This window comes from Herpailurus yagouaroundi, unplaced genomic scaffold (genome assembly GCF_014898765.1).
Source record: "Herpailurus yagouaroundi ecotype Mexico unplaced genomic scaffold, PumYag 186, whole genome shotgun sequence".
In the NCBI taxonomy this organism is placed as follows: domain Eukaryota; kingdom Metazoa; phylum Chordata; class Mammalia; order Carnivora; family Felidae; genus Herpailurus; species Herpailurus yagouaroundi.
In genome coordinates this window covers 34775407-34790862 of record NW_024412417.1, presented here as the reverse complement: position 1 = coordinate 34790862, position 15456 = coordinate 34775407, and the positions used below count along the sequence as shown (strand labels likewise).

General features: G+C 42.3%; 1 long non-coding RNA gene across 1 annotated transcript; it reads right to left on the bottom strand.

Moving 5' to 3' along the window:
* Positions 1–7979: 7979 nt before the first annotated feature.
* LOC121043221 (uncharacterized) lies at positions 7980–11058 on the bottom strand. Its single transcript, XR_005796739.1, has 3 exons — positions 10068–11058; positions 8475–8731; positions 7980–8157 (listed from the first exon to the last, which is right to left on the bottom strand). It is a non-coding gene; the product is annotated as an uncharacterized LOC121043221 (long non-coding RNA).
* Positions 11059–15456: the final 4398 nt, after the last annotated feature.

Below are 15456 nucleotides of genomic sequence, written 5' to 3'. Positions count from 1 at the left end.
GGGGTAGGACAAAAGGTCTTGTGTAAAGTTTATAAATACACAGATTTCAGAGTTGAAAGTAGGGTGACTGACATTCCTGGTTTGTCCATGACAGAGGAGTTTCCAGGCATGTAAGACTTTCAGAGTGAAATTGGGATAGTTCCAGGCAAGCTGGGATGGTTGATCATCCAGATGGAAAGGACAATAAAGCAATCTTCTCAGACATAAGGCTCCAAAATATATTCTCTCCTCTGGGGGTTCTGACTAGATAAATATTCAAAGGGGTCTGTACATGGTAGATGTGTTGTCAGGAAGCAATGGGTGTCATTGACAGAGATGGATTTGGGCTGGTCATGGGGGCGGTAGGAAGCTAGTCTGGCAGAGTCACAGTCAGAACACCTGGGTGCAGGTACCAGCCCTATTGCAAAACAGCTGAGGAAACTTGTATACGTGATTCGTCTGTGCTACTCCAGCTTCTTCATCTGCAAAATGGGAATAGTATTTAGTACCTCCCTCATATGTTTGCCTTGAGATTAAAATTCAATAACTCAGGTAAAGTTCTTAAAATTCCGCTTCGCGTATACGACGTGCTAGCCAAATATCACCTTTTATTATTGCTGTTGATACCATTAGCAGTCTGGATTTTTATTCCTAGCTCTGCCAGTTACCAGTCACGTGGCCCTGGTGATCGCAGCTTCCTCGTCTGTAAATGGAGAAAATGACACCACCTGACGTGGGATCAGGTGGATTTAGTGATAAAGCAAATGCACAGTCCTCATATAGATCATGGAGGCTGCTTTCTCAGTACCCAAATGGTCCAAGGCTCATGTCTTGTCTCATATTTAGCTCCGTTAGTGGAGTAGAGAGACAACAGGATTTGTAGACTGGGTCTTAGTCTTGGCTATGCCATGACTAAAGTGTTCATTCAGTGACTTTTCCTTAAAACAAACAAACAAACAAAATGCTCTGCTTTTCTTGAAAGCCTGGAAATTGGCTGTGGAGGCAGTTACCCAAAAAGAGTGTCAGTCATGCTTTGATAGAGAGAATCATCATTGGAAGAAGCATGTAATCTCTGTAATTATTCATGCTATAACCCACATGTTACCTTTGTCCTCGTTCTTCAGTTCTCGTCCCTTTCCAGATATATCCACTCGGGCACAATCATGACTAGGCAGTGTCATACACTGATGATTCTAAGGGACGGTGGAGTTGAGGCTGTAACTGTAACTATAACACAATTCACCACGATCTCCTTCTAGTTCTCCTTTGCCGTTTCCTTCTTCTCTCCTTTCTTTTTCCTTTTTCCTTCTTCATTGCCCCCGTCTGCCCTTTCTCTGCCTTCTGTCTTGCCAGAACACTTCCTCATTCTTGATCCTCTCCATCTCTCAGCCCTCGCAGTAGAGACTACCCTGTGTTCCTGAAAGGTGGTTTTCTCTTGCGCTTGGACCCATGGTGAGAGTGCATTTCCCAGGGTCCTTTGCAGTGAGGTGTAACCATGTGACGGAGTTGATCCACTGACATACGAGTAAAAATGGGGAGCACCACTTCCTGATGACCTGGCCCGTAAAAACCTCGCATGGACGGGCCACTCTCTCTTCCCGGCACTACCGGCTCAGTGTTGAAATCCAGGGACTGTTGATGGTGTTGAAGCCTCCAGCAACCTGTCTACATGTGGGGCCGAACTACTTCTAGCTCTGGTCTACACCTCTACCCCTTGCCATCACAATCATCTCTTGGGGGCTTACGTGAGTGAGAAAGTTCTTGTAAATGAAAATTAAACTGTATGTCTAAATAGCCCGAGAAGACTCCTTTCCCACTGTTTCGGATCTTGTGCTTTTCCAAGTCACTCTCTTTTTCTTTTTGCCATTGGTCAATTTTATTAGGAAGTGGATATTACAGCAATATGAAAAGGGCTGTTACAGAGGAAAAAAAGCCACAAAGGGCAAAATTCAATCTCTTGGAGGTTGGGGGGGGGGGACAAAAATGGAAGGGACAACACTATTGCTTTGCTTTAGTGACACTTTATGAGCTAACCTCCCCGAGACCCGGGACCACAGCACTTTTGCTCTCTCTTTCATCTTTACTGCCTGGCACAGAGTAGGTGTTCAATAAAAATGTGTTCAGTGGGGGTGCCTGAGCGGCTCAGTCAGTTGAGTGTCTGATTCTTGATTTTAGCTCAGGTCATGAACCCAGGGTCATGGGATGGAGCCTCACATCTGGCTTTGTGCTGAGGGTGGAACCTGCTTAACATTCTCTCTCTCTCTTTCTCTCTCTCTCTCTCTCTCTCTCTCTCTCTCTCTTTCTCTCTCTCTGCCTCCTCCCCTTCTCATGTGTGCTCTCTTTCTCTCTAAAATTATTTTAAAAATGTGTTCAGTTGATGTGCATGTATGGCCTCAGATCCTCTAGGTACCTGCTGGAAGAACATTTCTTCTTCTTTTCTTTTTTTTAAAGTTTTATTTAAATTCCATTTAGTTCACATACAGTGTAATATTAGTTTCAGGTGTGCAATACAAGGATTCAACACTTCCATACATCTCCCAGTGCTCATCACAAGTGCACTCCTTAATCCTCATCACCTATTTAACCCATCCTCTCACCCACCTCCTTCTTTCTTTTTTTAAATCATTTTATTTTATTTCACTTTTTTCTTCATGGTTAAGTATACTCTTTAACCCCCATCCCCTATTTTCCCATCCCCTCACCCACCTCCACTCTGGCAACTATCAATCTGTTCTCTATAGTTAAGAGTCTGTCTCTTCGTTTGTCTCTGTTTTGTTTTCCTTTGCTTGTTTGTTTTGTTTCTTAAATTCCATATATGAGTGAAATCATGTGGTATTTGTCCTTCTCTGACTGACTTATTTTGCTTGGGATTGTCTTCTCTAGCTCTGTCCATGTCCTTGCAAATGGCAAGATTTCATTCTTTTTTATGGCTGAATAATACTCCAGGGTGGACATATGTATATATATACACACCACATCTTCTTTATCCATTTATCTATTAGTGGGCACTTGAGCTAATTCCATAGCCTGGCTATTGTAAATAATGCTGCTATAAACATAGGGGTATATGTATCCCTTTGAATTAGTGTTTTCATATTTTTTGATCAGAGTAGTTTTATTTTTAATTTTTTGAGAAACCTCCATACGATTTCCCACAATGGCTGCACCAATCTGCATTCCTACTAACATTGCAAGAGGGTTCCTTTCTCTCCACATCCTCACCAACACCTGTTGTTTCTTGTGTGTGTGTGTGTGTGTGTGTGTGTGTGTGTGTGTGTGGTGTATGTGTGTGTATGTGGTGTGTGTGTGTGTGTGTGTGTGTGTGTGTGTGTGTGTGTGTGTGTAGCCATTCTGACAGGAGTAAAGTGACATCTCACTGTAGTTTTGATTTGTGTTTCCCTGATGAAGAGTGATGTTGAACATCTTTTCATGTGTCTGTTGGCCATCTGGATGTCTTCTTTGGAGGAATGTCTCTTCATGTCTTCTGCCTATTTTTTAAGTGTATTATTTGTTTTTTAGGTATTGCATTGTATCTGTTCTTTATATATTTTGGATACTAACCCTTTATCAGATATATCATTTGCAAATATCTTCTCCCACTCAATAGGTTACCTTTTAGTTTTGTTGATTGGTTCCTTCACTGCACAGAAACTTTTCATTTTGATATAGTCCCAAAGGTTTATTTTTGCTTTTATTTCTATTGATTCAGGAGACCTATCTAGAAAAATGTTGCTACAGTTGATGTCAGAGAGATTACTGCCTGCACTCTTTTCAAGAATTTTTATGGTTTCAGGTCTCACATTTAGGGCTTTAATCTATTTTGAGTTTATTTTTGTGTATGGTGAAAAAAAGTGGTCCAGTTTCATTCTGTTGCATGTGGCCGTTCAGTTTTTCCAACACTATTTGTTGAATAGACTGTATTTTTCCCATTGTATATTCATTCCTCCTTTGTCAAAGTTAACTGACCATATAACTGTGGCTTATTTATGAGTCTCCTATTCTATTCTACATATCTATGTGTCCATTTTTATGCCAGCACCACACCGTTTTAAAAGCTACCACATTGTAATATAACTTGAACTCTGTAATGTATCTTGAAAACCTCCAGTTTTGTTTTTATTTTTCAAGATTGCCTTGGCTATATGAAGTCTTTCATGGTTCTGTACAATTTTTTTAGGACTGTTTATTCTAGTTCTGTGAAAAATGCTGTTGGTATTTTGACAGAGATTGAATTAAGTCTATCGATTGCTTTGGGTAGTATGGACATTTTAACAATATTTGTTCTTCTCCAAGTCTCTCTTTTCTTGATTATGTAGATCTCAGGCAGCTGTTTCCATGCTGGCACCCTCACAATCCATGCAGTGCTCAGCAAAGAAGCCTTCAATTACAAAGGAAGAGTACATTCAATAATATTTATTTTTGGTGATATACTATCTTACATTCAACATATAATCACAATACACTATGTTCTCTCCCATTCTCTAGAAACGAGATAGAGCAAGGAAAGTCAACAGCTGCCTTCAGTATTCTAAAATGGATAATACAATATAGTTTGGAAGTCAGAGAGCCTTATGGAAGTCAAAGCAGGGATAACTAATTCAAAGTGGACCTGGGGTGCCTAGGTGACGCAGTCGGTTGGGTGTCTGCCTTTGACCCAGATCATGATCTCATGGTTTGTGAACTGAAGCCCCACATCGGGCTTTCTGCTGTCCACACAGAGCCCTCTTTGTAACCTCTGTGTCCCCCTCTCTCTGCCCCTCCCCTGCTTGCATCTCTCCCTCTCTCTCTCTCTCTTTCTCAAAAAAAAATGTTTTTAAACAACACAAAACAAACACAAAAACAAAGTGGACCAAAGTCAGGCAAGTCTTCCTAAGGAAGGACCTGACTTGAATCTTAAGGAATGAGTAAGAACCAAGCAAAGGGTGAAGGAAGGGCGAGCTCACATGAGAATTATAAACAAGACGGCAGTGTGATGGCATGACTTCCCCAGAAACTTCATTTTACATCAGGCCAGAATGAAAGGTATAGATGACTTGGGTTTGGATGATAAACCTGGAGATCCCAGCTGGGACCGGATCCTGAAGGACATCACAGTGAAGGTTAATGTGCATTTGACACCATCTGTTCTTGTCTCCTTATTAATATACCATGTCATGATTCCCCAGTCACCACATCGAGAATAATCCCTGTTCCCCATACATGGCTGCCCCTGTGTGCTAAGCACGGTTCCTGAGGTGGGAGAGATATCAGTGCAATGACCGAGCTTTTCCACAGTCACTCTGAAATGTCACTGTCTTGGGTGTTCTTAGGGTCGGCCTCACTCTGTGTGAATTTGCTGAGGAGCTTCCATGAAGAAAAAACCATGTGGCGTGGGAGAACGTGACACAGTACCTTAAAACTCTTCTTTGTGTGTGGGTCGTGAGCCTTTTCATCTTCAACCACAATATCATCACCGTTGCTGCATTTTGTCCTTTTTGCTTATATAGCCCTTTACTGATGATAATGGTTTTACTTAAATTTGATCTTCCCTACTCTCCTCTACAATGTGCAAAATGGATTCTGTGATCTCATCGTGTAGGCCTGAGGTCTAGAGAATTGAGATATTTTGCCTCTCATCATTTGTAGGTGGTTGAGCCAGGATCAGAATATCGATTCAACAAGTGTTTTCTAATGCTTCATCTCCTTGAGACCAACCATCACATCTCTTAAAATACTGGCACCTTACCAGTGCTTTAAATAGCCACTTAACCTCGATTTGAGATTTAACTTAAAATAGTGATTCAGCACATGAGCTTTGAAACAGAGGCTAACCTGGATTCAGAACCTGGTTCTCGGCATATTTGGGTGAAACCTAACCCTAGCAGAGCAGCGGGTTCTTATGTGTAAGTGGGACTGTGAATGTTTTCCTCATAGGGCTGTTGTGAGAGTCAGATGAGGCATTCAGCATACTGCCTGGCACACAGAATTGCTTAGTTTATGCTATTGTCTCTTGGTCCCTGGGTCTCTATTTGCAGTCATTATCTTTATCTTACACGAAATTTTAAATGTATTCGAGTGTAGGCAGAATTGCACAGTGACCACCCCATACCAAACACACAGCATCTACGGGGCTCAGCTCATGGCCAATTTGACCCCCGTCCCCATCTTCTTTTCCCCGTTATTACTTTGAAGGAGATGTCAAGCATCCTATCCTTTCATCTGTAAGTTATGCAACATGTACCCTTGAAAGATAAAGATTAAAAAGTAGTAGTAACCATGGGGCACCTGGGTGGCTCAGTTGGTTAAGCATCCGACTCTTGATTTCGGCTCAGGTCACAATCTCACGGTTCGTGGGTTTGAGCCCTGCATGGAACTCTGTGCTGACAGTGCAGAGCCTGCTTGGGATTCTCTCTGTTTTTCTCTCTCTCTGCCCCTCCCCTGCTCACACTTGCACTCTCTCTCTCTCTCAAAATAAATACATAAACTTAAAAAAATAGTCATAACTACAGTACAATTATCACTTGGCCCTGAAAAACACAAAACCAAAGAAAACCAATAGTCGTAGCAGACTGAATAGTAACTCCCCAGAGATGTTCATGTCCTGATCCCTGAACCTGCGAATAAGTTATATGGCAGAGGAGAATTAAGGTTACATATGGGTTTACGATTGCTAATTGGCTGACCTTAAAATAGGGAGATTATCCTGGATTATCCAGGTGGGCCCAAGGAAATCGTAAGAGTCCTTAAAGGGAAGAGGAAAGCAGGGAGGGAGAACCCTAGAGATGGCAGCAGAGGAAGAACATAGTTGGGTTTTTTTTTTTAATTTTTTATTGTTTATTTATTTTTGAGAGACAGAGTGTGAGCAGGGGAGGGACAGAGAGAGAGGGAGACACAGAATCTGATGCAGGCTCCAGGCTCTGAGCTGTCAGCACAGAACCTGATGCGGGGCTTGAACTCACAAACTATGAGATCGTGACCTGAGTCGAAGTTAGACACTTAACTGACTGAGCCACCCGGGCACCCCAAGAAGGGCATAGTTTGGTACTGCTAGCCTTGAAGGTAGAGGAAGGGGGCCAAGGAATGGGGGTGACCTATAGAAGTTGGAAAAGGTAAGGAAACAGTTTTTCCCTCAAAGCCTCTAGGAAGAATGAAACCTTTTATTAACTCAGTGAGACCCATTTCAGATTCCAGAACTATGAGATAATAACTTTGTGTGGTGTGAAAACCCCTAAATTTGTAGTAATTTGTTATAGGGCAGTAGGAAACGGATATAACAATAATTACTTAATATCATCAAATATTCAGTCAGTTTAGCTCAGTGTTTGAACTCATAGCTGAGAATTCTGGCCATTGTACTTCTCTGTTTGGACTAAAGGTCTAAAATACTGCTCTCATAAAAATATTTCAGAAGGCTTTAAGTCTGTTTTTGACTAGAGAATCCAAATGAAGTATGTTGCTTCTAAAATGAAAGATAATTCTTGATGAAGAATATTTTATTTTATGTTACTCATTTTTTTTTTCATTCTTCTTCTATGAGTTATCTATTTTGCTAACCCTTGGGAGGGTAGATATACTATGACCCACTCTTTCTCCTTCAAGGCTGTGGCAGCAAGGATAGGACAGAGATTAAAAACATAACTTCTGGGACCATACTTTCTGGTTAATTTCAGTTCTGCCACCGGCCAGCTGCATGATCTAAAGCAAGTTAACTACTTTCTCTGATCATCGGTTTCTTCGTAGATAAAATGGGGTTAATAGTGGTACCTACGTCCTAGGAATGCTATGAAAATCAAATGAGTTCATTGTTATGTGTGGAATCCACAGAATGCTGCCTGAAACCTATTAAGCATTCCATAATTTTTTTTTGTTGTTTATTATTATATTGTTCTTGGGTCAGACAGATCTTGTTCAAGTTCTGAATCCTTACCTTCAGGTCGACACAATGGGATTAATAATGAAAACTTACTGTATTTAACAAAATAACTGAAATATTTAGTATACAGCTCATAGAACACAGTGAGTAGTAGATGCATGTGATAACCATTTTTATTGTTCATTTAGTTGCTCACTTTACCTAGGAAATTCCGGGCTCAGTGATGTTCTATGAAATATTTACTGAAGTAAGGAAAGAAAAGCCAGGCAGTGCTCTTGATTCTGTTAGTTTCTTCCAGGTTGGTCATCCACTTTTGCTACTGTGCTCTGGTGGGAGGAAGCAGAAGAACAAGGCCGGGAAGGGGTTCAAAATTATTACAAGCATCATAGAAACACCCTAAACTAACTCCCAGTGAGGTATCCCTTGTATAATCCCCTCCTCTGCAGTGTGGACAGGACCTGTGACTAGTTTCTAACCAACAGAATATGGCAAAGGATGTCAGTCCCTCGATTTGGTTATGCCATATGGCAGAGTATCCCTGCTGTCTAAGACGTAAGCATAGAAGCATTTTCTAGGAAACTTCTAAGTTAGCTGGAAAGTCATTATCTGCTCTTACTATGTCACAATAATTTTCTGGCATTACCTGACTCTTCAGTGAAAAACTTCTAGTATTGTTGCAGTCTGCTGCATTTGACTGATGGGGCCGATCAGGAAGGGGGCCAGAAGAGACCAATTTCTCTATCCAATTTCATTCCAAGTTTTGGCACAAAATTTCTCTAGAGCGAGGATATCAGTCATAGCACAGAGACTCCCAACCCGTGGGGCTGTAGAGAAGCTCCGAGTACTAAGTAAAGTGTCACCAAGTCATGCTCTCCACAATAGTAGAAATTAAAAGGCAGCCTGGAGAGAATAGGAAGGATTACTGAAGCACCTGCTTTTCAAAGCTTAATGACCACCCCCAAAAAGACTGAGAACCTGCTTGAGAGACCAGGGAAACTGAGGCTGAGGCACCTCCTGTGTGATGTAGGTGCGTGCATGTGCACACACACACGCACACACACAAACACACACACACCCCTCCATAATCATAGAAGCTTGAACAAATAATCCAAGATATGCAGTCAGAAAATCTTTTATTTTTGTTAATGGTTTATTTATTTATGAGGGAGAGAATGCAAGCGGGGGAGGGACAGAGAGCGAGGAGGACAGAGAGTCTGAAGCAGGCTCCCAAATGACAGCAGCGAGCCTGATGTGGGGCTTGAACTGATGAACCGCGAGATCATGACTTGAGCTGTATTCAGCTGTTCAACTGACTGAGCCACCCAGGAGCCCAGAAAATCTTTTTTTGTTTGTTTTGTTTTTGTTTTTGTTGTTTGTTTATTTTTCAGAGAGAGACAGAGAGACAGAGCTCGAGCAGGGGAGGGGCAGAGAGAGAGGGAGACACAGAATCTGAAGCAGGCTCCAGGCTCTGAGCTGTCAGCACAGGGCCCGACGCGGGGCTCGAACTCACGAACTGTGAGATCATGACCTGAGCCGAAGTTGGTTGCTTAACCAACTGAGCCACCCAGGCGCCCCCAGAAAATCTTTTATTTTCAGCATACGTGTAACTTTTGTATTTTATCATTTACTAACGAGAATAAGGAACAGCCACTATGAACTTTTGTTTAGGTCCTTGAAGATCTATAAAGACCCTCCTTAGGGTACATACACCTATCAACACTTGGAGATGCTCACCTTCCGTGGCTGCCTGCCCTTCTCTGGCAATGGCAAAGGTACAGATTAAGACTCACTTCCTGCACTGCCAGCCGTAGCTGATCTCAACCTGGCTCCCCCTGGTCTCTATAGATACTCAGACCTGCTGATACTCTCAGCAGGAGGAATCTTGGGAACACCCAGGTCATCTCTACCATTGACAGCAGAGATCACCAAGCCTCAGAAGAGTGAAGCCACGTATTCAAGGTCACACAACCACTCTGGTGCAGGGACAGGACCAGCAGCCAAAGCCTGGTCTTCTTTCCAGCTCTGCCCTATTGCTATTCTGCATCTGCTGGAAGAAGGAGGCAGTGGATGTTCAGGGAATGCAAAGTCATGCTAGTGTTTGGATTTTAAAATTTAATATTGCAATTTTAGCCTAAAATAAAACCAAATTAAAAAGGTACATCTGCTGCAAAAAAAAAAAAAAAAAAATTAAATAATGCACTTTGGGCGCTAATACACACAATTGTGAATAATTTACCTTGTAGATTTATTCCTAGTAGTAGGGCGGGCAAAGGCCCCAGGGGCAGGAAGGCAGCAGGGCTTTGTGGGATGTCTTTCCTCCTGGGCATTGCCCCCTCTTCCCTATTCCCTTCCTCAAAGCCATATAGTGGCCTCAAACTTCCCTGTGTTCTTAGGGGTACCCCTTCCCTCATCACAATTGACATTTCTTATGTTCACCAGGCGGCCAGCTGTACTCGTTTGCTAGGGCTACTGTAACCAAGTATCACAGCCTGGGTGGCTTAACCAACAGAAATTTCTTGTCTTATCTCCTGGAGGCTGGAAGTCCCAAATCAAGGTGTTGGTTGGGACGGCTGGTTCTTTCTGAGGGCTCTGAGGGAGGGCTCTGTTCCAGGCCTCTCCCCTTGGCTTGGTTGTCTTCATGTTCAATGGCATTCTCCCAGTATCTTCACCTGGTCACATCATCTTCCATCTGTACATGTCTGTGTCCAACTTTCCCCTTCTTCGAAGAAGCACAACAGTCATATTTGATTAGAGCCCACCAGAATGACCTTGCTTTATCTTGGTTGCCTCTGTAAACACCCAGTCTCCAAATCAAGTTATATTCTGAGGTACTGAGAGGTTAGGATTTCAACACGTGCATTTGAGCCAGGGATACGATTCAACCCTTAATGCCAAGTGCACTGGTAGACCACGTGGCTGTGAGTTGGCCGGAAGATAGGACTTGTTTCTCCCGGCTCTGAGTTCCTTTCTCAGTCTCACCATCGTCTGCCTGAGAGAACATGAATAGGTCACTGCTTCTTTCTAAGCTTCTACTCCTGTGTTTTCAAATTAGACGAAATCACACCTGCTTCTCAGAGCTGTGATGACAAACAGGGTAGCATCCATAAAAAGTTCTAGGACAACACCTGATATACCAGACCCTTTCAGTACCTGTTTATGTTCCTACTTTTGTCCACACCAAGAAAATACCCATACGTAAGTACTTACTCTGATCATTATTAAAGGAAACTGAGCAAAATACATCTACATATCTGCCCTTGGGAGCTTTCATTCAAAGAGAACGTCATATATAAAAACAAAACCAATATATAAAATAAAGCACGGCAGTGGGAAGGATGGGACCAACCACCAAGGATCCTTCTTCTCCCCAATATTTACATATTCCCTGAGAACACTCAGGAGTAATTTCTTCCTTGTTTTTCGAGGTGTGCAGGGCAACGGCTTGGGTAGTTTTACTTTATATTTAAAAATAACAAGGGGCACCTGGGTGGTTCAGTTGGTTAAGCGTCCAACTTCGGACAGGTCACGATCTCACAGCTTGTGAGTTCAAGCCCTACGTTGGGCTCTGTGCTGACAGCTCAGAGCCTGGAGCTTCCTTTGGATTCTGTGTCTCCGTCTCTCTCTCTGTCCCTCCACTGCTCATCCTCGGGCTCTCTCTCTCTCAAAAATAAATAAACATAAAAAAATAACAAATGGGATCTATGTATGGTTATGAAATGCAATAGAAAAGTTGAAAATATCATTACATACTTTTTTCATAAAAATCTGTTTATTTGTTTTTGGTAAAAAATAGGACCATATAATAAGTGTCGTTTGATAAATCTTCACATTCCCTATGTTAACCACGCCCCTTGAACATTGTTCTATGTTAATGCATGTCCTTCCCTAAATCATTTTCAATGGCTAAATAGCTTTTTGTTATATCGGTGAACCAAAAGTTGATGGGCATGTAACTTTTGGCAAATTTTGAATTATTCTGATAATGAATATCATTTTTAGACCTTGTATATAACTAATATTATCCAGTATTATTAGTAGTAGTAGTATTATTGACCAATGCTTTGATGAGATCCTTAATCTTTCTACATCTCCTTGCTCTCTCCACTGGTATGATCATTAATCTTTGCATATACAGACCCAAACCGAATAGCTGGGATTGCGGAAGATGAAAAGGACATGTTATACACAGAGCTCTATTCACAAGAGTTTTAAAAACCGACACAAGGATTTGTAAATATATCTGGAGAGACTTATTATGCTTGTGCTTCAAATAAATTAGTTACCAAACTGCTGCTGAAAAAAAAAAAAAAACCTCTTCCAGCAGGACATTTGAAAATAGTAGGGAGAGAGGATATAATAATTAGAATCAGAAGAAGGTACTAATGAGTCATAGAGGAATCTGGAGAAAGGGTTTTGATTGGGAAGAAAAATGGCTGAGGGAGCATTCAGAAAGGAGCCTGGAAAGGAAGTAGACCTTGTCCATAATGTAGGCATAAAGGGGGAATCCCGCCCAGAAAGTGGTGCAAAAAATCAAAGATCTCACCTGAAGTAAGGAACCCCTTTATGATTGCTGGGGCTTTTGTCTTTATGGAATTTTGTGAGAAAGTGCTGGGAGGATGTGGGTTCTGGAGTTGAAGCTCATTGTGTTGTGCAGACTTAAGCAAGTCAGTTACTATCGCTGGGCCCAGCTTTCTCAATCTGTGAACTAAGGACACTGGGTTAGAAAATGAATAAGGTCCCTTTTAGATTCTATTTTTAAAAATCCTTAGTCTTTTAAGATTGCACAGATAGAAAACTAACAACTTAATGAGTAAAGGGGCCAGGAGGTTAAAAGTGCAAAGTCAGGGCTTCACCAAATGTTATTAAGCCTCGGGTCCCACCTCTGCTAAAGCCCCATCACTCCTGCCCTCTCTTCTGGCTCCTGTCAATTTACTATTCAGATCAACTGACTAATTCTGTCTGAAAAGAGAATGGAAAATCTCCATGTCATCGGATACACTTTCGCTTTGATGGATGAGGCTTAAGTTCCAAAGAGAGTGTTAGGCAGGAAAATCCGGCTCTTTCAAACTAATTACTGCATATCTGATTTATTTTCCTCCTTAATGCTGTTTATTTTGTTTTTATTCAAAATATAAAATTGCTCCCAGAGTTGGGAGATTAATGGCTTTCTTCTCCTTTAGCAACAGATCATTTGTGGATCCAGGTTATAAATAGGAGGTTAGAATCCATGACTCATTGTTTTGTTTTGTTTTGTTTTGTTTTGTTTTTTCCTTGTTCATACAGGATGTCCCTTGAGATTAACTGTGGCTTTTTTTTTTTTCCTGTCAAGTTAGAAACATTAACATCTAATTATTTGTGGGCTGCTGTGTGCAAGGTTTTTGTTTTTAGGAAAATGTAATGCTTTTTTTGTGTGTGCCATTCTCCTGGAAAATTTCATATTTTGATAAACTAGAATTTCAAATATCATTGAGCCACGGCTGGATTGATCACATTTTTGCTTGATTGATTCGTCCATCCATTTAACAAATGTGTATTTATCGTACACTGACTCCATATAAGGAATGTGCATGTTCACTGTCTCAAATACAGCAGGCTCTGATACTGAGGCTGGAAGGAACAGAGGTAGGGAATTGCTTCCTGGGTCAATTTGTTCTATGCTTGGAGTTTATTCATTTGTTTATTACGTGTTTCCTACTCATCCATCAAACATCTGCTACAGTTACCCATCCTGCTGGGGTTTTTGCACAAGTATGGTGCATTTGCCATTCGTCCGTTCATTTATTCAGCAGCAAAAGCAAGAACAAAATACAATCCCCTAACGGGTGTCACTCCCCAACTGGACTGTGAGATATCAGGAAAACCGTTTTGAAGGGCTTTGAATGACATATTTAAAGAACTTCGACTTAATTTAGTATCTGTTGTTGTTGTTGTTGTTGTTTTCCCCTGCTTTATCCATGCTCTGCTGTACTCCCTGGCTGTTGAACTTGAGACAAGTTACTTAACCTCTCTGTGCCTCAGTTTCTCATACATTAAGTGGTGTACCCATCAGTATGCAGTCAAGAAAATAGAATGCACTGCAGATATTTCCAGCAGAGAAGGCTTCAATGCAGGTGATTAGTTATAAGCCTTGGGAAGAGATCGAAGAATAAAGGGGAGAAGAGAACGACCAAGAGGGGAGTAGGCGCTTGCTTACCAGACTTGGCGGGAGCACAGCCTGCGAGTGCTGTTCATCCGCTAAAGGCATGGTCGCTGCCACTGCTCTCAGGCAGTCCCCGCAGCTGTGAGGACCAGAAGGGGCACCCCCACTAACACCGCTACCACTGGGGGGGGGGGGGGGGGGGGGCCACCCGCGGCAGCAGAGACCAAGCAAAACAAGACAGAGGCAAACTTCTCCCTTCCTCCAGCGTTCCAGTCTCTCCCAGTGCCTCCCACTGGCGAAGCCCAACCAGGAGGCAGCTGACCAGGGGGCCTGGGAACTGTAGTGTGCAGGCTCCCACGCGCTGTAAAGGAGACCAGCAGAGGGCAGGAATGGAGCTGGCCGTTGACAGGTAACCAGCACAAATGGGGACAAGGACCTTGTCTGCTTGCTGTGAGTTAATGAGTTCAAGTACGCAAGGCCCTTTAAAACAATACCTGGTGTTAGTAAGCAGTTGCTTTTAAGAATTATTGCTATTATCTAGTGACTCAGGGAGTCAGGGAGGGCGTGTAAACAGAGGGGTAACAGAAGCAGATTTACATCTGAGAAAGTGCAGCTGGGGGCCATGGAAAAGGAAGAACATTAATGGGTCACATGAAACGCAGGGACCACTTAGGAGCGGGTTGGAATATCTGTGCAATAATGGGGATGGAAAAGAGGGAATTGATTATAGGGTTATTGAGGCAATAGAATTATCCAGACACAGTGATTGGTAGGAGGATGTAGAAGGATCCTGTTCCAAGATGGTTCCAAACTTTGGGTATGAATGACTGTGTGGAGAGGGGATGGTCTCATTACCCATCATTATGTCCTCCAGACGAGGGTGGAGTGTGTCTTATTTTTTTAAGTCTTTATTTATTTATTTTTCAGAGAGAGAGAGAGAGAGAGAGAGAGAGAGAGAGAACGAGTGGGGGAGGGGCAGAGAGAGGAGGACTGAGAATCCAAAGCGGGCTCTGCACTGACAGCAGCGAGCCAGATGCTGGGCGCAGACTCATGAACTGTGAGATCATGATCTCAGCCAAAGTCACACTCAACCAACCAAGCTACCCAGGCGCCCCTGGAGTGTGTCTTATTGATCAATAACTCGTTGCAACGAGGAGAGCGCACAGTAGTCTTTGTGTTTGTGCCTGATTATTATTTATTGAGTGAAGGAACCAATGAGTAAATTACTTAATGCCTTCACTTTATTAAAGATGAAATTGAAATATGGAGACAGTAGTTCACTTTCCCAGAGTTCTGTAACTAGTAACTAGCTAAGTCACAATTGTGAGTTTTCTTATGTCCATTGCCCTTTGTAGTGACCACACAGGGGACATAACACCACAAGCACATGAAACCATTGGTCCCTGTGCCAACTGTGGGTCCAGAATAACTAGAGACCAGATTCCTACTTTTAAGAGAGAAATTAGGATAGGCAGCCTATACCCAC